The sequence below is a fragment of the Lathamus discolor genome, chromosome 3 (assembly GCF_037157495.1).
Source record: "Lathamus discolor isolate bLatDis1 chromosome 3, bLatDis1.hap1, whole genome shotgun sequence".
Lineage (NCBI taxonomy): Eukaryota > Metazoa > Chordata > Aves > Psittaciformes > Psittacidae > Lathamus > Lathamus discolor.
The window spans coordinates 140,662,510-140,686,811 of record NC_088886.1 but is presented as its reverse complement, the minus strand read 5'-3'; the positions used below and the strand labels follow the sequence as shown (position 1 = coordinate 140,686,811).

At 46.3% G+C, this 24,302-nt stretch overlaps 1 protein-coding gene and 1 long non-coding RNA gene across 4 annotated transcripts in view; both read right to left on the bottom strand.

Annotated features, from left to right (window-relative positions):
* Positions 1-3,410, bottom strand: part of ADD3 (adducin 3) — a 103,960-nt gene extending 100,550 nt beyond the window's left edge. For all 3 annotated transcript variants that reach the window (XM_065672211.1, XM_065672209.1, XM_065672212.1), the window contains exon 1: positions 3,312-3,410. The gene's annotated coding sequence lies outside the window, so the exon portion shown is untranslated. The remainder of the gene's footprint in view (positions 1-3,311) is intronic.
* A 6,599-nt stretch (positions 3,411-10,009) lies between these two features.
* Positions 10,010-14,896, bottom strand: LOC136011299 (uncharacterized). The gene is made up of 4 exons (XR_010611316.1): positions 14,812-14,896; positions 14,331-14,508; positions 13,952-14,059; positions 10,010-13,207 (listed from the first exon to the last, which is right to left on the bottom strand). It is a non-coding gene; the product is annotated as an uncharacterized LOC136011299 (long non-coding RNA).
* Between the last annotated feature and the right edge of the window lie 9,406 nt (positions 14,897-24,302).

Here is a 24,302-nt window from a genome sequence, read left to right as displayed (position 1 = left end):
TAACCAAATTTATTCAAATTTGTCTTAATTAATAAACCACACCACAAACTTGCCACAAATGACTCCTGTACTTGAGAGGATAGCTTTAAAAGTACCACGTCCAAAATCTCATTTGCTATGATGTACAGTAATTTGCATTATCTTGAATACAGAAAAGCAATACAAGTGTTTCCCCATATACCAAGTGACTCAATATAGGAAGCAGAGTAGATCTGTTTGCCACAGAGTCTAACACGAGTACATTACTGCTTGTTCCCTGGGGGTCAAGGAGCTTTTATTCATCTTCAGCTGCCAAAAAGTGCTACATAAAAGGCAACTACCCCCAAGAACCCAACCAAAAGCCACACCACCATCACCCACATCTCTCATATGGCAACCAGCATTTCAAAACATAGCTTGAAGAAAAGCCTGTGATGTAATGGGAAGCAGTGTTATTAAATAGTATAGATTGTATTTCTCTAAATCAATACCAAAACAATGACAGACTCAGTTTTTGAAACAGCAGCACTATGAAAATGCGAAATTGATTTACAAGGGAAATAACGGCCAGAGGTTGCGATGGCTGCTAAGGTTACAGGACGTTTTTTAAAGAACCAACAATTTTTATCCAGTTTAAAACCTAGCATAGGCATCTATTCACCAGCTCAAAGTCACACAAGTTATTCTCTAGAATTAAACTTGGTTTTTTAGAGCATTATCATTCCGACACCATCCACAGTGTGGCAAGGACATCTGCTGCAGTTTTAACTAGCAACAATGATTTTGACAAGGGAAAACCTAGCAGCCTTCTGCCTTCTTTCATTGCAGTTTTTGGTCTGTAAAACACTTAAAAAAGGAAACAAACTAACATCGGCCCATCTTAAAATAGTCTGCATGTTTTGTCTCTTACATGTTAATTTCTGATCATTTTCACACAAATAGTGTCTTAACCAGGTCATATGGCCCGTAGCAAGTCAAGCCAAACAAAAGCAGGCAGCCCCACATGCAATGTCACCTCTAATATCACATGCAACAGGGACAGTTCCAGCACAGTTCCATTGAATCCAGCTGGGTTCATCCAGCCCTGTCAAACACCCAATGCTCATTTCATAACCAGCAAAGGGTGGACAGAAGAGCTGCAGTACACCTCTGAGATCCACAGTGAGACATCCCCAGCCACCCACATTGCTCAAATCCACTCACCCTACCAGCAGCACAAAGTCTCTGGTGTGCAAGGCACCACCTGGAGCTCCTCTTTAGGTTGGATGATCATGGTGTACATGACAGCCTAACGGCACCACCCTAAAATCATCATTTCCTTAAATAAAAAATGTCATCTGCCTCAACCCTCAGGCAAGAGTCAAGGATAATGACTGATTTAAAAAAGAGACCATTAAATCCCCAGATATCCTGAAGCGTAGCAGCACTCCATCTATTGGTCAAGAATTAAGGACATGCTTAATCATCATCATCATTTACTAACCTCCATCATTACACACTCAGCTCCTACATAGCCCACCCCTTCCTCCATGCTCAGGGTTTCACACTCTCCCAGCAAAAACTAAATTCACATAATAATGTCTTCTGAAAACTAATGTGTGCATCACTAAAGGTGTTAATGTGACAATTCCTGAAGTTAAAACTGGTACATGCCATTGATCACACAATTATAATTTTGTTTCATGGAGAAGCGCATGCACTCCTTACTCAAGGTAGCATTGAGAAGCTTATCATAACAGCCAAGGAGCCTTCTTTCCCTCTAAGTACTGGATGCCATCAAGGAGGCTGGAGTGAGTTCACACACCATTTCCAGCCAGGCCACTGATGTGACATAGTGTGCAGACCAGAGAACAACCTGGCACCAGAGACCTGCTGGCAAACCCTGGCAGGGAGGTGAAGGAAGGAACCTTTCAGAGCAGATCTGCTGCCAAGGCAGCCACGCGCTGATCTGCCCCGGCTTGCGCTGCTCCACCACCGCCTTTTCCCAGCGGATCACCCACAGCCATAGTCTGCTACACCTGGGCTTTATTCCAGTCATCAGCAACTGGACCAGGAGCAAGGCGAGACAGCCTGAAGCTGCCCCAGGCGTGCCAAAGCCCTTTTTTAAAGGCTGAGGTCACATTTACCAGCTTCATTCCTCTGGTACCAAAGTTGACTTAAACCAACTTCTCCCACACTATTAATAATTCAGCAGTTTCATGTATTCATGCTTTTATAACCCTTGGCCAACTATTTTTTTTTTTTTGCCCAGATATTCACTGCCAATGATTTTATCTATCTGTTTTAAAACTTAACTCCTCCACATAGTGGCACCACACAGATTCCTACACATTTTCCTCTGCTTGGTATCACATCACTACTCTCCAGACTTGATTCCACGACCTATGGATGAAAACCAGCAGATTCAGCCTCAACCTGTCTGTAATGTAATGATGCTGAGAAGACAGAAGCAGAAGCAACCCACCTCCACGACTGGCTGCAGTAGGTGCTGCTTTTGAGGCATGCTCTGCCCTGCTTATGGGGCCAGACAGAGGCTTCCCTGCTAAAATCACATCATTTGGCCATGCAGAGCATGCCTGCCCGGGATGAACACCGGTTGATAAATGCGCTCTGAATTCCTAAATAAGCTTTTTAACGCGAGGTGGAAACTGCCTTGGGGTGAAACCGAAAACGAGGAACAGACTCCCAAAAGGCCCATGGCAATCCTCATTCCTGGAGCCGAAAGTTCATGCAGCAACTGCGTGAGTTTCGCCCCAGCTGATAGAAGCGCACAAGGACGGTAATCCCGAACTGCTCCAGGCCACCGCGGCCCTGAGCGCGGCGAGCGCCGTGACCAGAATACGGGCGCTCGGGAATCGCCTCCCCGGGCTCCCGCACCACTGTCGGCAACGAATGCGGAGCCGTGCGCGATCAAATACGTGAAAAAAAACCCATGAAGAATGCAAATTTTAACAAGTTTCCCGAGCCTCGCAGGGGGCGCGGAGCTTTGCGGTGGAGCAAGGGCAGCCCGCGGCTGTAATAACGACTCCCCATTTACTCGATTAGCAGTCTCGGAGCAGAGAGGCGCATTATTTAAAGCTCCGTCCTTCCCACCTCGGCGCCGAGGCAGAACGACGGCACTGCCGCATCTCCGGCGGCCGGAGAGCCGCCCTACACCCCACGAGAAGTGCTCCCGACCGCAGCCCCCCTTCAGCCGCGGCCCCGCAGCCGTGAGGCGGCGGAGGGAACGGGGAGAAGCGAGCCAGGCCTCCCGCCGGCTTGCTCGGCCGCAGCCCCGCCGAGCGGGCAGGATCCCCCCCGCTCCTCCCCTCCGCGTACCGCCGGAGCGTTACCTCAGCGGGCCCGCGCCTTTGTGCCTCAGTCCATCCCTCCCCGCCGGCGGCGGGAGCCCCAGCACCACCGCGGCGAGCGGGCGGGCGGGGAAAGGGGCGGTACACTATGTGGCAGGAAGGGACACCTGGGCTCCGCCCACAGCGCCCGCCCGCCCGCCGTGGATCACTATCTGGCAGCGAGCGGGGACGCGCCCGCCGCCCTTCCCCCGCCACCTCTGGGCCAAGTTTGAATCCGGGGCAGGGTGAGGGGGGCCGGCGGCCGCAGGCACTGTCCTCCCCCCGCCTGCCCTCCATTGCTGGCCCGGCCTCAGCCGCGGCTGTACCTGCAGCGCGGCCAAGGCATCCTCCGGGGAGCGTTTGTCTCCCCATGGCGAGCGGGGTCTGCCGTGAGGAGATGGGCTCTGCAATGGCCGGTGCGCCGCTGAAGGGGGTGTAAAATGAGGCGTATTGTGAGGGAGCAGTAAATAAAACCAACCCCCCAAACGCAAAATAATACCTGTTTTGAGATAAGAATTAGAGAGATTGGGGCTGAAAGGCAGCAGAAGGCTTATCCAGATGGCTCATGCCTCCAAGGAGAAGTCACCATCCGCAGGCAGAAAGCGGCCCTGGCTAAAAAAAGCTGTACAAAATACAAAACTCGTTTTGGCAAAAGCTATCCCTTTTTTTCCCCTTGGCTTTCTGTAATTGTTCTGCGTCGCAGCTGAAATCATCCCTGTGTCGGTTCCCCACCCAACGTTACCGGTTTCTTGGTTTCAGGGCTGGTTTGCTCACATCCGCGCGGTTCTGGCCGGCCGTTTGAAGTTCCAGAAGCACTGGGCGATAGTTGTCCTTTATGTGCTAAAATGTCTGTGCTTTAATTGCGGTTTTAATTATCTCTAGAAGTCAGAAGTTGTCTAAAACAGGCTGGAAAGGCTTAAAAGTTCCCTTTGAAATCAGCAGGACTGCTTACAGGTGTAAACCACACAACTTTATGAAGGTCTGGGGACAAAACCTTTTCATTCTGCATACTGCTCACTTTTAATAGCCCCTTGGGGACTGCGATCATGGGGAAATGAGCAGGGCTTGAGCAAGGACAAGGTGAAGACAGTGCATGTCCAGGACCCTCTTCTGATGGAAGGATCCAGCCTCTCTGGCTGCTGCCATCACATCAGTATAGGAGATTCAAGTCCATCAGAGAAAGGCAAGCTATGTCCTTTGGGAGTTAGAGAGGTTCTTGGAGGAAAACATGCTTGAGGCACCAAACTATCCAGCCATGGGGTGTTTGCACAGAGAGAGGATGCAGAACATAATGTATACCCAGCGCTGAGATGGTCCCACCTGCTCAGACCAGTGCTTTGTGAACCTGTAAATGCTGGCCACTAATAATGGGATGAGGTGGTATGGCATCTGTTATTTAATAAAGGCCTCTAACTATCTGGTGGTTGTAGGAAATTAAAACTTGCCTTGGGCACTCTAAGAATATATACTTACATGTGGAGTGTGCTATGAAGGTAGGAGCAATTGGCTTCTCCGATTTGCATATTTATTCACTCATGGAATTAGTAGCGCTGTTCTTGCATGTTCATCCCTTCTTTTTTATTTCCTGTTATTATCTGTATCATGTGTTAATAAACTTTCACAAAGTTTATTAAAAGGCCAAGAAATAGCAAGTTTTAGGTGTGGTTTGGAAAGTGAGGGTGATACTGCAATGAAATTGTTGGATTGGGACTTGCTTTAGCTTCTGCACTCTGTATGGCCCAGACAACTGCTTAGCTAGATGGTGCTGGCACATGAGCAATTGAGTATGGACTGGCCACACACAGATTTCAGCTGGAAATTAGAGGAGCGTTGTTAATCATTAGAGCAATCAAATTTCATTTTTTTCAGAGGAGGCATTTGGAATGGAAAAATCTCGCTGCTTTTGAGATGACGTTCATTAAAGTCATTATATGATGTATTGTCTGCAACAGCAGGGGACAGACTCCATGTCTCGGTAGGCTGATTTGAGTGCTAAGGTGCTGCGTGACATTGATCACACACCTTGAGATTTGAATTTCAGAGGCAGAGAGGTTGCTTAGCCCAGCAGATGCTTTCCGTGTATATTGTAGGGTGAGTTTTCTTCTCCTGGGCATGTGGATGAGTTTTGCTTTAGTCCTGAAAAGATTATGGAGATGAGAAGTGCTCATAAATAAGGCTATAAACGGACTACAAGGATGAAGAAGAAACTTTCCTGCATGGGAGAAACGTCTCCCATTAATTCTGGAGGTTTTGTTCCCTCCTTCTTAAACACTGCCAGGTGCTCCTGGAGAGTCACTGGCCTGTGACTGTGACAATGGGACTGTGGGACAGTTCTAGTTAGGCAGGTCTCTGTGCTGCAGTTCCTGCATGTGATGCAGCAAATGGAGATCCCTGCCTGTGCTGCCTGCCTGTGGGCTCCTGTGGTGCCTGGGGGCTGCTGTGTAGGCACTCTTCTGTGGAGTAGAAGAGGAGGGAGGACACAATGACATCCAGGACTGTTCTTTTGGGGTTCAGACTATAGCTTAGTGTATACAAAACCCCAAACACCTAAGGAGTGAAACCAAACCCATAGGAAGCTACCACAACATTGCATTTTTGGCAAGTGTGTCCCCAGATGTACATCCAGCTCTGTTACTCTCTGGACCTCACAGTGTTGCTCTCTGTCTGCGGTGTCAATGAAACCCTTTCTCTGTACATTTACTGCTAAATGCATTGTAAAAAAATCTGCACAACAGGTAAAGTGTTTCAGTTTTGGTGACCCAATCTGGCAGGAATACTTTGCCGCTTTACAGGGTGCTGCAGCGTTTTCACCCTCTGTAAAGCCATGTGTCTAATCAGTGGACCAAGCTGAGCTACTCATTAGAAACTTGGCCAAACCACAAACATTTGTTTCCTTGCTCTATGCCAAACTCTAAGAAAGGAGGAGGGAGTGGCATGGAGCTCATGTTAATGAGTTCTTCATTCCCCACAGAGAGATAATCAGAGCACTGCTCAGAGATTCATCAACATTTTTTATTAGCACTTTAACGACCTACATGGAGGGTGGATTTTGGTTTTATTTTTAAGGAGTTGCTTCAGCTAAGAGCTAGATAATTCCTTATGCAGCTGTGGTTTAGGAAGCAGCTCAGGGGACATGCATGCCAAATTACTGTAGCTCTAGTTTAAAAAGAAATATATGCCACAAGGTTTCCTGGGTGCCTCCTTTTTCAATCAAGGGCATTATGTCCTCAACCCATCTCTTCTGGGTTATGGGGGGGGGGGGGGGGGGGGGGTTAGTTTCTTTTGCAATCTTTTCAGCTTTGTGAGCTGTACAACAAAATGCCAAACACTTGTGGTACTGCATGTTCCCTGTGGACAAAGGACTGTAACAGCTCCCTGACCCTGGTCGCTCCGGGAGGCAAGCTCCCTCAGGAGCAATGAAAGGCATATCCAGGGTCCAGTACTGATCTTACAGACTTCTTCAGCTTCAGATGGCTGTATGAGGAACAAGGTTCCTAAATGCTGAGGCCTGGAACCTTTTCCATGCTGCTGCAGGGTGAACCTCTAGCCAAGGCATTCCCCAGTGCCTCCTGGGGTCTTGTGGTGGCAGACCTTGCCACAACCATCTATATATTACAGCAAGATCCTATGGCGAGAGAGAGCTTTCATGGGCTTGGTGAAGGCTTCTCAGATGTTACCTGTTGTTACCCAAAGTTACAGATTTCTTCCCATAAGGAGCCACCATTGTGGCAGTCAGTAATAGCAGCTGCTCCAGTCCCTTTGGTTTGAAATGGACAGAACTGCTGACCTTTTGCTGTCACTTAGGAGGGCTGTTGGATGGAAATTGCTGCACAGGCTCTTCCCATGCCTCCCCCGCTCCCCGGTGGCCAGATTTCCTCCTGGTCATCTGGAGAGGGCTGTGAGAATATATGCATTAAAGACAGGGATGTAGTCAAATACTGCAGGATAAGCAGGGTTATGAGAGTATTATAAAGGAATACTATTTACTTTTTCCTGAATCAAACCCCAAGTGTTTCCTGTCAGACCTCAATACAATGGGACACAAACATACAGTCCATTACGTTCACACTTCCTCCAAGCCACTGTCTCTTTCCTTCAAACACAGGGGACAGGAAAGGATGCTTTCTGCCCCCACTTGTGTCTCTTGACTGACTTTATCTCATTTGAAAACAGGTTTGAGACATTCAGCGTTTGCTCTCTTCAGTGGGTTGCCTCCCTTCTAATGCCTTGGGATGGGAGAGGTTGTAAATATGGAGTAATGCCTTTGAAATCAAAGAGTTTCACTGGGGTAACATCAGCATGAATGGAAGCAAAATGAGGTCTGGGGGGAATAAAATGTTAAGACTAGGGGAAAAAGAAATAAATAAAAATCAAGACTCACAGCTCTAGTCCAGAAGAATAGTAGCTCATACCATATAAAAACCCCATAGTTCTCATTTCCTCCTTATCCCTTCAGGACAGGAAAGAACATCCTGCTCTTCTAATACGAGTAAAATACAAGTTATTTTTGGAAGCAGAAACTCTTGTTCCGAGCACATTTTTAAAAAGACATCTCTAATCTGTGATTCTGACGATGCATTTGGAGCACAGCACATCCTTTTGCATCAAGAGACCCACGTTTGGCGGCTCAGCACCATCTACATTGGGACAAAAGGGTTATGTTAGTTGAACAACAAAGTAGGGATTCTTTGTCAGCATGTTAACTGTGACCTGAAGCTGAATTGCCATTTCTGATGGGGTGTGCAGTTCCCAGACCCACACCTTGTGGGAAGCCCGTACAACTGCCTGGGGAGAGGAACATGGAAGTGCAGGAGCATAAGGTCATGAGCTGGGGGAAGTGAGTGTTGATTCAGTAGCTCTGAACAAGGCCTTCTGTACCTATCCTGGACTCCAGCACAAGCTCCCACTTTCTTCTTCATTATCCCAAGACAAATTGGACACAGGACAAAGCTAGAGTCACCCCTTGCCCTCAGTGGTGATACCTCTTTGCATGCTGTGCTTGTTGATCTAACTCTGGCCCTGCAGAGGAGCATGTGGTGCAATTTCCTGGACTAAAGTTTTGAAGTTTAGAGCATCAAGTCAAATTCAGGGCCTTTTTGGGCAAACTGCTGCTTTTCATTTGTGATGGGTCACTTGAAAGGACCACACAGGGATGAAATCAGCCTCAAATTTGTTAATACGTGTTAACAGTACTAATTCAACGGATAATGTTTGGATTGTGCATAGGTAACTCTTACTCCCAAAGCCTCTTTTGAAGCAAATAAGAAGAACATATGTTAGCACAATCTCTAACGATAAGGATAAACAAATTGTAGAGGAGTTAATAATTTACCAATGCAAGATTAACAAATGGCGAATGTACTATAAAAAGAGTTCCATTTTCCCTTTAAAAACCACTCATAGAGTACAAGATTTTAGCTCCTCTCAGTGTCAAGGGCCCCAAATACCTAAGCAGACTCTTGGGAATGACCTCATCTGTAGTTTCTGAGCATATTCCCAGGGATGCGTAATGCTAGGAATGGCCGGGTCGAAAGCCCCACAGAGCAGCATGGGCCAGCAGCGCCTAAGCAGACCTCACTGGCATCTGCCGGCAGCGTGCAAGCGTGTGCTCAGCACAATGTCCTTCTGTCACTGCAGCCATCAAGAGCACGCTTCAAAATCCATTGGGGGATATTCCTATGAAGTCAGTGAATTACTCGCATATTTCAAGCACTGATTTCCCTGGCGGGACAAACTGTGTTCAGTGTGTTTCATACGAAAGGACATGAGATTGCTGCTGCTGACTGTCTCGGTTTGTACTCAGACAGGAAGTGGATAAAGGCAGCGGGACTGATGATCAGGTCTGTGCAAACAGACATTGGAAACTCAAAACAAATCAGTCACAGAGGTATGTGGATAGTGTGTGAGAGGAAAAACCTTTGCTTTGCCTGGCAAATCCTGGTAATTCTTCAGAGTGTTTTAACCAGCTCTTTCCCTGCTGATGACTTACTTACCCTAAACTGCAAAGTCAGTGGTTTTAACTGGGGTATCTGAACTCCTGGGACTCCTCAAGGGAGAGATAAATGAATCTGCACAGCAGACTTCAGTGTCACAGCTGTTTTGCTAAGGGACATAAGGAAGCTATGGATGAGTAAAAAAATCCCTTTAACAACAGTTGTGTGTAATTCTACGTATCATCACTTGTATACTAGAAAATAATACACAGATCCACTATCTAAGTAGAGTTCTGAATGTGTGTAAGTGTTATTCAGCAGAAGAAGCGGCTCAAACTACTGTGCAGAAAACAGACCTTGGATTGTTTAAAGATAGATGGCAAAAAGCTATCAAACATCAACAGAGCTCCCTAAGCTTCACCAGAGTGGGAGATAAATCAGTACAAATTGAGTCTCTAGCCCCCTGTAGCTCTGCAAATCATCAAAAAAGACATTAATGTCATTAGCAAAACCAACAAACGTGCCTGTACTTATTACTTGTTTGTAATAAGATTTGGCTAGTGTATAATTAGCAGGCTGCAGAAGTCTTTTACGACCTCTGAGAACAGCCTGTCTGCCACACTGAGGCTCACCAGAAAATTCCTGTTCTTTCCATGTAGTTACAACTTCCTCATCAGTTTCTACCCCCTCAGATGGACTGACATGAGCATATGCAACATGTCATATAAATCCATGTGAAATATATATACATATATACACACACATTAGTTTAGTTTGATTATTTATTCTAAAAGAATAGTCTTTGATGAGGAATGCTTGTTTCCCAAGAGGCAATAACACTTTTCTGCCAAGTGGGACAGTGAGTTATGTTATGTATTTGCGGTACATAGACACAGGATTACCCATTAGCTGGCTTGAACACATCTCATTGTGTATGGTTGACCAAGCCAGTTCTCTGTCCTGCTGGGATACTTTTTCTCCAGGCTTAAGCATGGCTGTAGTGATTTATTTAAACATGTGCCTAACTAAGGACATGCACAGCCTGAAAGAGGCTGGGATGGGACACATCCTAGGGTAGTTGCTGAACTGGGATTCTGCTTTGGAGCCCTGTGTCAAAAACATGGATCGAGTGACAGCAAATGGCATTGAACAAAACTGCAATTTGTGCCATCACTCCACAGGAAGTTGTGGGGTACTTTAGTATTTGGTACAGGTTTGGATGGTGCTGGGTGGGAAAATGGCACACAAATGTTCAGCTGACATTAAAGCAGATGAGAACAGCGGTGTTGGAGCTGGCCTTCTGTCAAACCAAACGGCAGCTATGGATCCGGCATCCTGCCTGGCTTTCGGTTAGGAAACCAACTCCAGACCTTGCAGCTCTGCTTCATTTTTCTACAACTGGGGGGCTTTTCAAAGCTGTTGAATGAGAACATGAGAACCAGCTGTTTCACTTCCTTTTCCAACACCAGAGGTGTAAAGGGGCCAGCACATGGCCAAGAAATGGGGCCACGAGTCAGCTGGGAGTTTCTGAGCGCCTGATTGATACACAGATTGAGTACTCTGGTGGCTGCTGCTGGGACCAGCTCTCAGGTTCCTTTACTGTGTGTCCTCTGTGCATAGCTCCGAAGCTCAACTCAGTGATACGAGTGCTTTGGGAAGCTGGCATGAAGGTACCTGTTTTGTGATCCACCCTCTGTCACTTGCACCGATGCTGTGCCCTCCACATTTGAGAAAGCTCCTCCTGGTTTACAAAATGTGTAACTCAGACCCTGCCCCTCTGCCTTGCGAATGGGTGCTGGGATTGTGGGAATAGCTCCTCCTCATCTCATGGATGAAAAATACAGCCCCTTCACTTGTGATGTTGTTATCAGTGATTCAAAATGAGATAACAAAAATACTTTCCATGCTGTGTAGCTGACTTCCTAGCAGAAAGATCCAGCTGCAGATATGATACACATGCTCTGGTGCTTTCCAGGATTATCAGTGTAATTTTGGACACTAATGGAAAGATAACACTGAGTATTAAAAAAATACACAACTCAAAACAACAGCTCTAAGGGACTGAACATGTAGTTCTGTCACTGCTACAAACTTTGTGTATGAATAGTCTTCAGGAAAAAACATCAAATGTGCATCCCCACGTATGAGAGTCGAAGTTTTCAGATGTCCTGAGGGACTGTCTTTCAAATCCCAGCACATCAGGTGTTGCCATAATTCATAACCTATGAATTATAACCTTGGTGTACATATTCCCGACCCTTGACTGAAGTGTCCCAAGCCACTGATTTCTCTAATGGGATTTAACACTTTGTGCTTTGGTTTCGAAGCCTGCTAGCAGTCAGGCAACTCCAGCCAGCATTACTTGCAGAGTCCTTCTGGTTTGTGGGAAGCTTTAGTTTCTCTCAGACTGGTGATTCAAGACTAATGAACTGCTGTGAATGCTCTGCTTTATCAGAGGAAATAGTTGGAGGCTGAAGTCTTGGTCCCTAACAAGTCTTTTTGAGGATATTAACATGTCTTGCCAAGACCTAGTAATTCCCTTGCAGCCAATGCGACATTCCACAGAGGCCATAAGGCAAGACTGGAAAAGGGGATCATATGGCTCAGTCCAAGATGAATTAGCTACTCCGGAGAAACACCCTGTGCATATGACTTCTTTGCAGACATGGATCTAAGGTCACTAACCCCAACAGATTTTGGTGAATCCATTCAAAATATCTATTGCCAAGACGTTTCCTGTAAAAAAGAGAGGAATAGATTTTCAAAACAGAAATACAAACGCATACAGCATGATATTCTTAGGAAAACAAGTAGCCTTGATGATTGGGGTTAAAAAAAGAAATTGGGGAAGAGGACATTGCACAGCTATGACTAGATTTTGTTTGCTTGCTTTCCCGTGAGAGAAGTGTCAGGAGGAGAAAACCAGAAAAATGCTAAACATATTCCCTGCAATGTACCTGATTATGCAAAATACTGTCCTCCTGGGAGCTGCCTACAGCAGGTTAAGCCTCACTTTCAGAAGATGAACAGCAGGTTTTCAATTATAGCATTTGAGACCCCTGGAGTGGGGATTAGGAGAAGATAGTGTAAATCAGACAGCCCTTTTAAGACATGCTTTTTATTCAGCAACAGGGCAAGCCCTCAGCCTGGTACTCTTGCAGGCACTCCAGGTATGCACAGTAAAGGGCAGTACAAAGATACCCAGAACATGCCCCAGGAGCAATGGTGCATGGTTTGGGCTGGGAGGGGAGCAGTGCTTTGGATCCTGGGATGTTACCATTGCTGTGCTCTGCTAAAATGCCATATGGCTAATTGTGGGAATAGTGTTCGTGCCTGCTAGTTGGGTTACCCCTGTGTCACATGCTATTGCTGGGCTAATTCTCCAGCCTGAAGGGCAACGGGAATTTTACCAGCAGCTGCAGTGAAAAGAGGCCAGTAGACAGTGCTTTGCATCTCCTTTGCTAAGGATCTTTACTTGGTTCATCACTCATTGTTCTGACAGTTGTCTCATTTATTCACTTTTTACATCAAAATCCATCCTTCTAAAGCTTATGTTCAGCCTTAAGCTTCAGCATGTGCTAATAGTATTAATCATTCTGGAAATAGCTCTGTCTACTCTGCTATCAGTAGCTATCTTGATGACACACTGTCCCAGCTCCACATTGCTTCTCTGGGGGTGGCCTTCAAACAACTATATAGGTGCACAGCAGGGGAGAGGGGTAGGAGGCAAAAGAAAGCAGAGGAGGATGCCCTTGGGTTGTTCCTCCATGTTTAGGAGTGTGTGCCAAGGTATACTTAGCTGCAGTGTGATTCAGCCATGGTTTCTTCTGGGGGAGTCTGAGCTTCCGCTGTGCATCCCATCTGTCCTGGAGGAGACATCACGCAACAAGCTTGGGATGGTAAAGATGGTCTAGGAAATCTTCCAAGAAGGGTCCTACTGTCACAGGCATCAAGGGCAGATGAGACCTGCACATAGGCGAGCCAGGTCTTGAAAATGCTCTGGGATCCTGCAGTTCAAGTAAGTGTTGGTGTTGCTGCGTGACCTGTCCATATGGTTTTGCCTGTTTACTAGCCAGACTTCTGTGCACGCATCTCCTTAGAAAAAGGAAGGATATGCTGGAAGGCTTTGAAATCTTCTCCTGGATATATTAAGAAGTAACACCATGTGTGGAATCACCAGCAGAGAAATTCAACCAAGACTAAAAATAGAGTTTCCTTTTGCTTTCGTATTAAAAAGAAAATGCTAATGTCCAGTTCTAAAATGCTCATTTTATTTGCCTAATAGACAGCCTTCAAACTGAAGCACCCTCTGGGGCAATGTCATGTTTCCTTCACAACTGAACCAGGTTTTCTCTTCTTTCGGACCACATAATGCCTCACAGCTAGCTATGGTGACCATGGAAAAATGCCAGTCATAGTTGTAAGGTTGCAAGTAACACACTGCTAGCTTCTTTGAATATAATTCAGCTGCTGGAAAACAAATGATGGCTACGAGCATATGACCAGTCACCTGCCTGCTTCCTGGCCCATGGCTTAAGATCTTTGAATTAGTACAAAAATAATTCACAGTTAATGAAAAGCCTTCCTTTTCTGATGGTCAATAGAGACGGCTCTGCCCATGATTGTACACAAAAAATTTCCACTACAATTGGCAAATCGCTTCCCTTGTCTTAGTTTTCTATTTTTAAATAGTACAAAGTACTTGCAAACCTGACTTTCCCAGGTGCCAGCAGAACAAACTTCCCCACAGGGCATTTGGTGGTCCCAGGTATACTGCTGTATGCTGCTGTACTGCAAGATGCGCATGATGAAATAGTCCTTGAATAGGAAAACATGAGATCATGTTTAGCTATTGACAGTCCATGAGAATGTAAAATGCATGAGAAGTAAGTAAGAGTGGATCAGAATACTGCTATGGTAATTGTTTAAGAAATATTATGCTTTTATTCACAAATCAATAGACAAGTAAACAAGTTCATCTGAGATTGCTGTGTATCTGAGGCACTTCAGTAGTATCGTATTTTAATATCCTAGTATCCCACAGCACATGTCAAAATATTATATTGGTAATTGAAATTAACTTAATTACCTGACTGCTTTGGCATTGATCATCTATTTTGACTCTGTGCTCCTTCAGGTAGTACTCTTCCTTCAACTCAGAGCATACTGTCAGCATTAGCAGTGAATCATAGTCAGGAGCGAATAATCAGCTTGCAGCCTCATCTCTTTTCCAGTTAATGTTTTGCTATGAAGCATGTCTAAAAAGGCTGGAAATGAACATAAATTGAAAGTCAACTGAGCTACTTCCTGGCTTTTTACTATAGCAGCAATAATAGCTGCGTCACTCAACAAATTGACTGAAAAAAACCCTGATTTTTGCTGTCAACACCATTGGGAAAAAGCCAAAGCTCCCCTTCAAGTTACAGCAGCACTGCCCAAGTGAAACAAATGTAAAAAATTACAGTTTTGTGGGGTTTTTTCGTCTCTCCATGAATGTGGTGCATTTCTTGCATACAGGCTAAGACATCCTATTCAGACACACTGCTTTTTAATCAAATGCTTTCCTTTACCTGTTGCTTGACATTAACCCACTGCTCCGCCTCTGGATCCTCTCCTCCATCTCCGTGCTCCCCCTTCCCTTCTGCTGCTGCTGTGCTGTTTAAGTTAACATCAGTTTCAAAAGTTCCCTTTTAATCAGCCCGAGCCTGCTGGCACGAGCTGTCAGCAGTATTCATTTCTCTAGGCTCTTGCCTTATGTTGCATTGCCTTGGCAACAAGATTTAGCAGCAAGGCAACAGCCTTGAACTTGTCAGAGTCTGTTGCAACGCGCTGAGCATGTATTACTCTCAGGCACCTCGGGTTGCTATAACAACCACTAACAATAAAACTCATCTCCTGGCTTTAAATACAGGAACTTTTACAGTCCGTTTCCTGGCAGAGCTGCAGCAGTATTATGTGGATCCTGGCTGTGCTTGTTTTGCTTTCTTCTTCCTTTTTGCACATGATAGCAGCCTCCAGGAGCGAGGCACTGAGGCTTGGAGATGGGTATTGCAACCAGTGGCAGCAAGTGCAGATGCTACTGGTGCTGAGTGAACAAAAAGCCAAGTGACCACAGGGACAACGTGGGGCACAGAGCCCCAGCAGCAAACCCCAAACAGTCCAGGCTGCAGGCTGCATTCAGTGATGCTCAGTGCCTGCCTGCACCAGGCCTTTGGCTGTGGCAAATACACCCTGCATGGCTGGTGATGGTGTCCTTAGGAGGAGACTGCAGCCATCAGAGAGGCACTTTTGGTCTCTAGTAGCATGGATGTTTTCTCCCACTCTTGCAAATACCCAGCAGGCTTATTTACTTACTGATGAGAATAAAAGAGCAGTGCTAATGTGGGCAGATGTGCAAAGGACTGATGACTGCCCTAGAATCATAGAAGACCTTGAGTTGGAAGGGACCCATAAGGATCATTGAGTCCAACTCCCTGCTCCTCACAGGACTACATAACAGTAAATCAGATGATTAAGAGCATCCTCCAGATGCTCCTTGAACTCCGACATGCTTGGTGCTGTGGGGAGCCTGTTCCAGTCATTGACCACCCTTCCAGTAACGAATCTTCTCCTAATGACCAGTCTGAACTTCCCCTGACACAGCTTCATTCCATCTTCTCGTGTCCTGTTGCTGGTCACCAAAGAGAGGAGATCAGCACCAGGATTACCCCATTCCAGGTAGAGACGTGTACTCATGTATATGTGCTCTGCTCAGCACAGGGTATCACGACACAAAAGTCACAAATTAGGTCTGAATCACTCATGTTAGGTATTAAGAAAAGCCTCCACCTCTTAGCAGAGCCAAGTCTTATAGCGCCAGAGGAGCTCTTTATGAGGAACACTTTCAGTCAATGGAAATGCAGGGTGAGGATGTAAATTGAGCCAGTGGAGCTTTAGGAACCATGGAAATTTCCCAGCAGCTCACCCGCTGCCCTGTCACACCTCCTTCCTGTGGCTTCATTCATGAGGACAGTGCAAAGCACTCATCCTTTTCCTGTATGTCACCACCATGAGTATCTCGTGCAGACTTCACATCATTCTCACTTTTCCATTGCACGGGTCATATTTCTTCAAAGGGATGGAATTCATAACCCATGACTCGAACAATGGGAAGGCTTGTTTAAGAATAACTCAGGATACAGCACGTTTCAAGCACTGTGAGGGATGCAAACAGGAACAGAAGAGAAGCAGCAGATCTTTCCTTCTTTAGGAATTAATCCCAGCTCCCACAGCCAGGAAGCACTGGTGGTGATACAGCTCTTAGTGAAATGTGGGAGGAGGCAGAGCTCTGTCTGAGCAAAACTCTGTTTTGACTGATTTAAACTATAAAAATGGTGCTTTTGATTCCCCACAACTGCTGCCAGGGAAGGACAGTGGTTGTGTGTGGTAGGAGGGCCGGAGGGCTGGTGTCACACTGCTTTCCAGTGACAGCCACCCTGTGGGACGAGAGGCTGTGGCCCCTTGGGGACCCCAAGCTGAGAGCACCACCTGGACCCACAGGTCTTTTAGAAATGACCCAAACAGGACCCACGTGAGCAATGATATCCTGCTGATGATAACAGAATCAGTGCATGGCAGAAAGGTTGCAAGCAAAGAGCATCCCTGGGTATGCACTGTCTTTCTACAGGGACCCTTTTCATTGCTTCATTTGCTTTTTCAGGCTCTTGCTTGCTCTTGCAGAGTTCTGAGTAAGCATTCTCCATACTGAGTTGCTAAGAGCCAAGCAGCTAACTTGACAGGGGCACCCCAGCCCCCAAAATTCTCTGGAGCTCCTTGCATTCCATGTTTCATTTGGCAAAAAATACCATCTTTTCTGATTCCTAATCTAAAGTTTTGGTTTCACAAGTAAAAATAACTGATCGAACAAAAGGAGCCTTTGCTTTATGGAAAACAGCTCATTTGAAAAGCCTAGGGCTCAGTTGTGCAGTTAGATCTCAGGAGCGCAGTGTCCAAAGACCTGAAATATCACAGATGTGGTCTTGGATGGTCCCAGACCTCTCATGGATGTGGGCTATGGATCACTGTCCCTTGAGCATTGAAGTTAAAAAGTGTGGCCAGGCACCAAACTAAAGCACCCAAACAGCCTCAGAGTTTGGTGTAATGTGCAGGGCATGTGCCAGCACCCAGGGTTGTGCCAGGGTAAGGCCAGTTACAGGACCCAGGCTGCATTTTAAAGCTTTACACATGTACAATGTTTAATCCCAACTTTTCCGCTCTGTCCCGTTATCTGAGACAGACAGAAACCCAATACTTTGTGTCTGGACTCCTGCACCCACGGGAGTAAACATCTGTTTCTTGTACTGTGATTCATTTAATATATCGCATAGCGCAGGACACCAAATTATTTCCACACATTCAGGCCCAAGGGACTTTTCGGCAGGTGAGTGTGTCTTGCTCACAAAGGCAGTGACTTTGGGTGCAAGTTGGGGTTTATAACATGTGGCCCATAGAGAGATATACATATATTTATGTAATATATATGATTTATATTTATAAAAATATATGTTTGTAAATATATATTTAAAATTAGATTTCTACTATACTGCAAATGTTAATTAGAAACAAAATCCATGCCTGGTCTCTCACTGCTAATCCCAGGTGCCAGAGACTTGGGTTAGCGCTGCCCAAAAGAGACGTGCCACCACCCCAAGCTTGCCTCCCGGGCAGACAGGGAGAGAAGCAGCGTTACAAAAGGCAAAGGCACCTGGCTCCATTAGTTTTATTGCTGGAGCAGATAAGGAAACCTTGTGTAATAAAAATGCTTCCCAGGTGTTGGGCCAAAACACAGGCAGGTCACTGCACCCTGTTATCGTTTGTGATAGCGAAGACTTTGAGGAAGTATGGTATCATACGAACTGAACAAAAGCCTCTGTTGTGCAATAAGCATGATTTTCATATCTAAGTATGGAACACACACATAAATATATCCAGTTCATCAGGATATAGTTCCTCAGCAGCATGGAGTTTTATGCAAGCTGAACAAATGATCTCCTAAATCACTTACCAGGGCACCAGTGACCACTGTGGCCTCTTGCGTGCATTAGATCCAGCTTTTCCCATCTTTTGTCCTGCTCGAACAGACAAGTGAAAATTAAAAAGTGCTGTGAATGGCCATGAGGCTCACATTTCACTTGCAAACAGGCGAGTGCAGGTGAGCAGGGATGTGTGTGCAGTTTGGTGTTGAAACTCAGCAAACTCTTCATTTTCATCCTTGTCGCTGAAGGTTTGCAAGCACATTCCTAACATCTGGTATTTAACTGAAGGGAGCAGACGTGGAAGTACTCGGATATCTACCTGGCCTGCTGCTGCCTCCCTTTCCTTTCCAAATGCAGCTGCTGGGAACCACCCAACCATGATCAACTTCCAGTCCTGGCTGGATAAATTGTCCTCCCAAGAAAACCTCAGATAAGATCTCCAGATAGGCTTGTTTCTTCTCTCCCTGCTATCTTTTCCCCCAAACACACCATGTGTTGTCGCAGTTTCCAGTTTCACTGTTTCCAAACACACAAAATTTATTTTAAACGTGATCCAAAAGGACTTGTGCCACATGTTTGAAACTTCATTTAATTCGGAGCTGAGAGCTTAAAATACAAGCAGTTTACTGTCAAACCATTCTCAGGCCTTTCCTTGCCTTGGCACATTACAGCACTGCTGTTATATGCTACCAAAACACTGTCATTACTTGTTGTTAGGTAATTTTCTAGGGTGGAAATAGGAAGAAAACAGGACTTAACACACTTGCTGTCTCCCACATGGGCATAGGTGTGCCTCGGGGAGGATGTGAGTGTGCTGAGCCAGCACAGAAGCATGATTGTGACCAAACTCACTGCAGGGCTTTTGTGAGTAAAACAACTTGCTTGTGGCAGTTTGCAGGACAGCCCCTGCAGAACACAAACACAAGTGGGTTCCTTGTTGTCCAGGCAATCCTGGTGCTGTCACACAGACGAGAGGGGATGTTTGGCCATATGTATATCATTGTATCCTGGGCTGTATCAAAAGGAGCGTGACCAGCAGGTCGAAGGAGGTGATCGTGCCCCTCTACTTTGCTCTCGTGAGACCTCACCTGGAGTATTGTGTGCAGTTCTGGTGTCCTCAACATAAAAAGGACATGGAACTGCTGGAACAAGTCCAGAGGAGGACATAAGGATGATCAGGGGACTGGAGCACTTCCTGTATGAAGATAGGCTGAGAAAGTTGGGGCTGTTCAGCCTGGAGAAGGCTGCGTGGAGACCTAATAGCAGCCTTCCAGTATCTGAAGTGGGCCTATAGGGATACTGGGGACAGACTCTTCATCAGAGACGGCAGTGACAGGGAAAGGGGTAACGGATTAAAACTTAAACAGGGAAAGTTCACACTAGATATAAGGAGGAAGTTTCTTCCTGTGAGGGTGGTGAGTCTCTGGCACAGGTTGCCCAAAGAAGTGGTAAATGCTCCATACCTGGTGGTGTTCAAGGCCAGGCTGGACAGAGCCTTGGGCAACATGGTCTAGTGTGAGGCATTCCTGCCCATGGCAGGGGGGTTGTAACTGGACAATCTTAAGGCCCTTTCCAACCGAAACCATTCTATGATTCTATGACTGTAAAAAGTATGTTTTGGCCCTGTGTTGGCAGGGGGGGATCAATCCTCCTCCCCACCTCCAACCCCCTGTGGGTCTCCTAAAATATTTCCTGTCTTGGAAGCAGTGCCAAGGCTACAACAGTGGGACCATGCCAGTGGGAGAGCCCAATGGTGCCTGTGGCCGCAGCCCTCGCATTCCCACAGGCCGCAGTGGGAAAGCAGAGCTGAAAGCATTCTTTCACCTATTCGGTGTTCCAGGAGATGTCCCGCCACTGGCAGGACAAAAAGCCAGGCTCAGAGTGAGCTGAGCTCTAGCATACCCAGTCCTCAGTGACAGCTGTGAAGATCTTCAGCCCCATGCTACAAATCCCCATTTCCTATTGCTGTCTCCCACAGCATCCTGCACCACAACTGGTGCTTTGGGGCAAAAGAGATATGTCCCAGTGGCAGACTGGTCACTGGGTCAGCCTCTGATATCACGGACTCACCAAGGTGTCAAACAGCTCCCATCATGAAAAGGTTGTGGGCTTGCTCGAGGCGGGCAGAGGTCAGCCTGGGAAATCAGATTGCAGAACAGGAGTCTGAATTTCACATGTGCCCAACAGGAAAAGGTGAATGGAATTGTTACAGCCACAATAAAGGTATCATGGGTATAGGAGGGTTGATAAGATAAAGGAAGCTCTTTTATGGCTTATTTCCCAGCCTTGATCACTTGATACAGATAAAGATTACAAAGGAGTTTATGGCTCTGTCACTTAGTGAGGTTGGTCTCAGGCAAGTTTGGTTACTACTTGTCAGATCTTTCTTCCTCTTTCATAATCTGATGCAAATACAGCACTATAAGAACATAAAAGATAGCCCAATTAGGACAATCTAGTTACAGCAAGGTAGATTGAAGTGCTTTCATAAACCACCTTTGCAACAGAACTTGAACCATTTCAGCTGAGATCAAAGAGACGTTTAGAAAGGGCAGTTTCTTCTCTTTAAACATTCCAGATTATGTATCATAGACAGCACTGCCTGATAAATTAATTATTAAAGTATTTTACATTATCTACATTGGTAGGTTCATTAGGGCCACTTCAAAGCTTCCCAGAGACCCCAAATGCCCAGGAAACAATCATCAAACATTTTGGCTTAACTGGAAAGCTCATTCCACTTTCTCTTATTTTACTTAATAGTCATATATTATTCAAACAAAATAAATAGTGTTGCCTCGTGTGCTCATCTGGGCAAAGCCTTTAGCAGCAATCCACTGGCTCGTGGACATCCACCAGGCTCTGTATGAGCCATGTCTCAGTACCAGTCCTCTATGCTCTCCAGTTCCCCACCCAGGCTCATCCATGGGCTTAATGGGGGTCCTGCTGGGTCAGGCCACTGGTGGTACTGGAATGCTTATGGTGTTTAGACCTTAGTCTCTGCAGACAGGCAGGCCACCATCCAATAGAGCACAGTCATGCCTCCACCTGTAAAATAGTTGTTTACTACAGACGACTTGCCACGAGCCTCATCAAATGTCTGAAAATTGCTTTCTGGCCTGAATCCATCTTTTCTTACTAGATCATTCCTCTTCTGGAATGAGGCTCCCATGCAGAATACTCTTCAGTATGTCTTTATTAGTTCTACAAGGAAGGGAAGAAAATTAGTCTAAATTTTAGTGCTCAATGAGTCAGAACCAGTTAGAAGTAACCTCTGGGTACAGAAGCCTTCACAACATGGCTCTGCAGTACCTGGTGCTCAATAGCAACTAAGAAGCTCTTGCAGACATCAATATATTCCCTTCTATTTTCTGCTTCCTTTGGCACATTTTTAGGAGATGGGAATGCAGACTTTTTTCTATTTTAACCATTATTAAATCAAGATCTTGATCAGGAAGACAGAATGAGGACACATTTTGGTCACCAAACAATACAGTAAGGTACTCTCAGTGGTGGCTTAATTTGTTTTAAATTACAGAGAGACATCAATATCACATTGATAGTCTGCCCACAGTGGTGCTTGTTATTCCTGCCCTGAGCTGGGACCAAAGCAGAGAAAGGTAATCAAATTCAATCCTCCTGGTGTGCTCCCCTCTCACTCTGGGGCTGTAGGGTAGTAGCTACAGGAGGCAGAACAGGTCTCCCTCCTCTCACACTGTAGCTGCTCTCCTTGGACTGGCAAGTAGATGGGCAGGATGTCATCTCCAGACCTGGAGGAATTAATGAGTCAAGTTCAATGAAGATGCTGAGCCCTGTCCTTCCCCTTGTACACTGAGCACTGTGAGCAGCCTGGTTATTTCATGCTCTGGACAGTCCCCATGTTGCACTCCCACATAGGAGGTTTATTTTCTTTCCTTCTCTATTTGATTGCTGCTGCTCCCACGGCCCCTTAGCTAACCCAAACTGATTACATAATGATTCACCGGCAAAAAAAAAATAACTAAATAAACAATTCCACCGGCACAGGTGTTAAGATCACCTTGCATTTAGTCACTGCCCTGAATTCAGCCAAACTGAAAGCTCTGCAGGGCAGGAAGAGGCCACACACTATTAGCTCTGCCCCTGAAAAGAGAGTGTGGAGCATGTGGGCTATGCCAAGGAAGGGTTGGAGTCTCCTGTTCCCTTGGGTAAAATGTGCCCAAGCCAGCAGCACAGGTGAGGAAAAGGCATCCCTGTGGTACAACTAGAAAGGCACGTGATGGACATTAGGAATGCTTTGGACTGCCTGTCCTGGGTTCAGCAGTAGCAGTCATTTTTTCTCCTTCTCAGTAGCTGGTGCAGTGCTGTGTTTTTGACTTTCAGCCTGGGAACAATGCTGACAACACCGATGTTTTTAGTTGCTGCTCAGTAATGTTTACCCTGATCAAGGACTTCCTGAGTCTCATGGTCTGCCAGGGAAGAAGGGAAACTGGGAGGAAGCAGAGACAGGACACCTGACCCAAACTAGCCAAAGAGGTATTCCATACCACAGCACGTCATGCTCACTATATAAACTGGGGGGCAGTTACCCGGAAGGGTTAGATCACTGCTCGGGTTGGGCTGGGTATTGGTCGGTGGGTTGTGAGTGGTTGTATTCTCTTGCCTTGTTATTTCCCTTATCATTATTATTAGCGATCACGAGATGGTCGAATTGCGATCACGAGATGGTTGAATTTGAGATCCCCAGGACAGTGAGAAGAGCGTGTAGCAAGCTCACTGCCCTGGACTTCAAAAGAGCAGACTTTGGCCTCTTCAAGAGCCTGCTCAGTAAGGTTCCGTGGGATATAGCCCTGGAGGGCAGGGGGACCCAAGACTGTTGGTTGATATTCAAGGATCACCTGCTACAAGCTCAGGAGTGCTGCATCCCAACTAGAAGGAAGTGCAGCAGGAGGGCCAGGAGACATCCTTGGATGGATAAGGAGCTGCTGAGGAAAATTCAAAGGAAAAAAGAGGCTCATAAAAAATGGAAGCAAGGACAGGCGGCCTGGGTAGAGTACAGGGATGTTGTCCGGGAAGCTAGGGACCAGGTTAGGAAGGCTAAGGCCCAGTTAGAAATAAACCTAGCCAGGGATGTTAAGGATAACAGAAAGGGATTCTACAGGTACGTAGCAAACAAAAAACAGACTAGGGACAACATAGACCCCCTGAGGAAGCTTTCGGGAGAACTGGCTGCACAGGATTTGGAGAAGGCTGAGGTTCTGAATGACTTCTTCACCTCGGTCTTCACTGGCAAAGGCTCTGACTGCACCACCCAGGTCTTAGAAGGTAGATGCAGGGACTGTGAGAATGAAGACCTTGGGCCCACTGTGGGAGAGGATCGGGTTCGAGACCATCTTAAAAATCTGAACGCACACAAGCCTGTGGGACCTGATGAAATCCATCCGCGGGTCCTGAAGGAGCTGGCGAATGAAGTTGCGAAGCCACTGGCCATCGTATTTGAAAAATCATGGCAGTCAGGTGAAGTTCCCGACAACTGGAAAAAGGGAAATATAACCCCCATTTTCAAGAAGGGCAAAATGGAAGACCCGGGGAATTACAGACCAGTCAGTCTCACCTCTGTGCCTGGCAAAATCTTGGAGCACATTCTCCTGGACAGCATGCTAAGGCACATGAAAAACAACCAGGTGCTTGGTGACAGCCAGCATGGCTTCACTAAGGGGAAATCCTGCCTGACCAATTTGGTGGCCTTCTATGATGGGGCTACAGAACTGATGGACAAGAGTAAAGCAGTTGACGTCATCTACCTGGACTTGTGCAAAGCGTTTGACACTGTCCCACACGACATCCTTCTCTCTAAATTGGAGAGATATCAATTTGATGGATGGAGCACTCAGTGGATAAAGAACTGGCTGGATGGCCACACACAAAGAGTTGTGGTCAATGGCTCCATGTCCGGCTGGAGACCAGTAACGAGTGGTGTCCCTCAGGGATCGGTGTTGGGACCGGTCTTGTTTAACATCTTTGTCGCTGACATGGACAGTGGGATTGAGTGCACCCTCAGCAAGTTT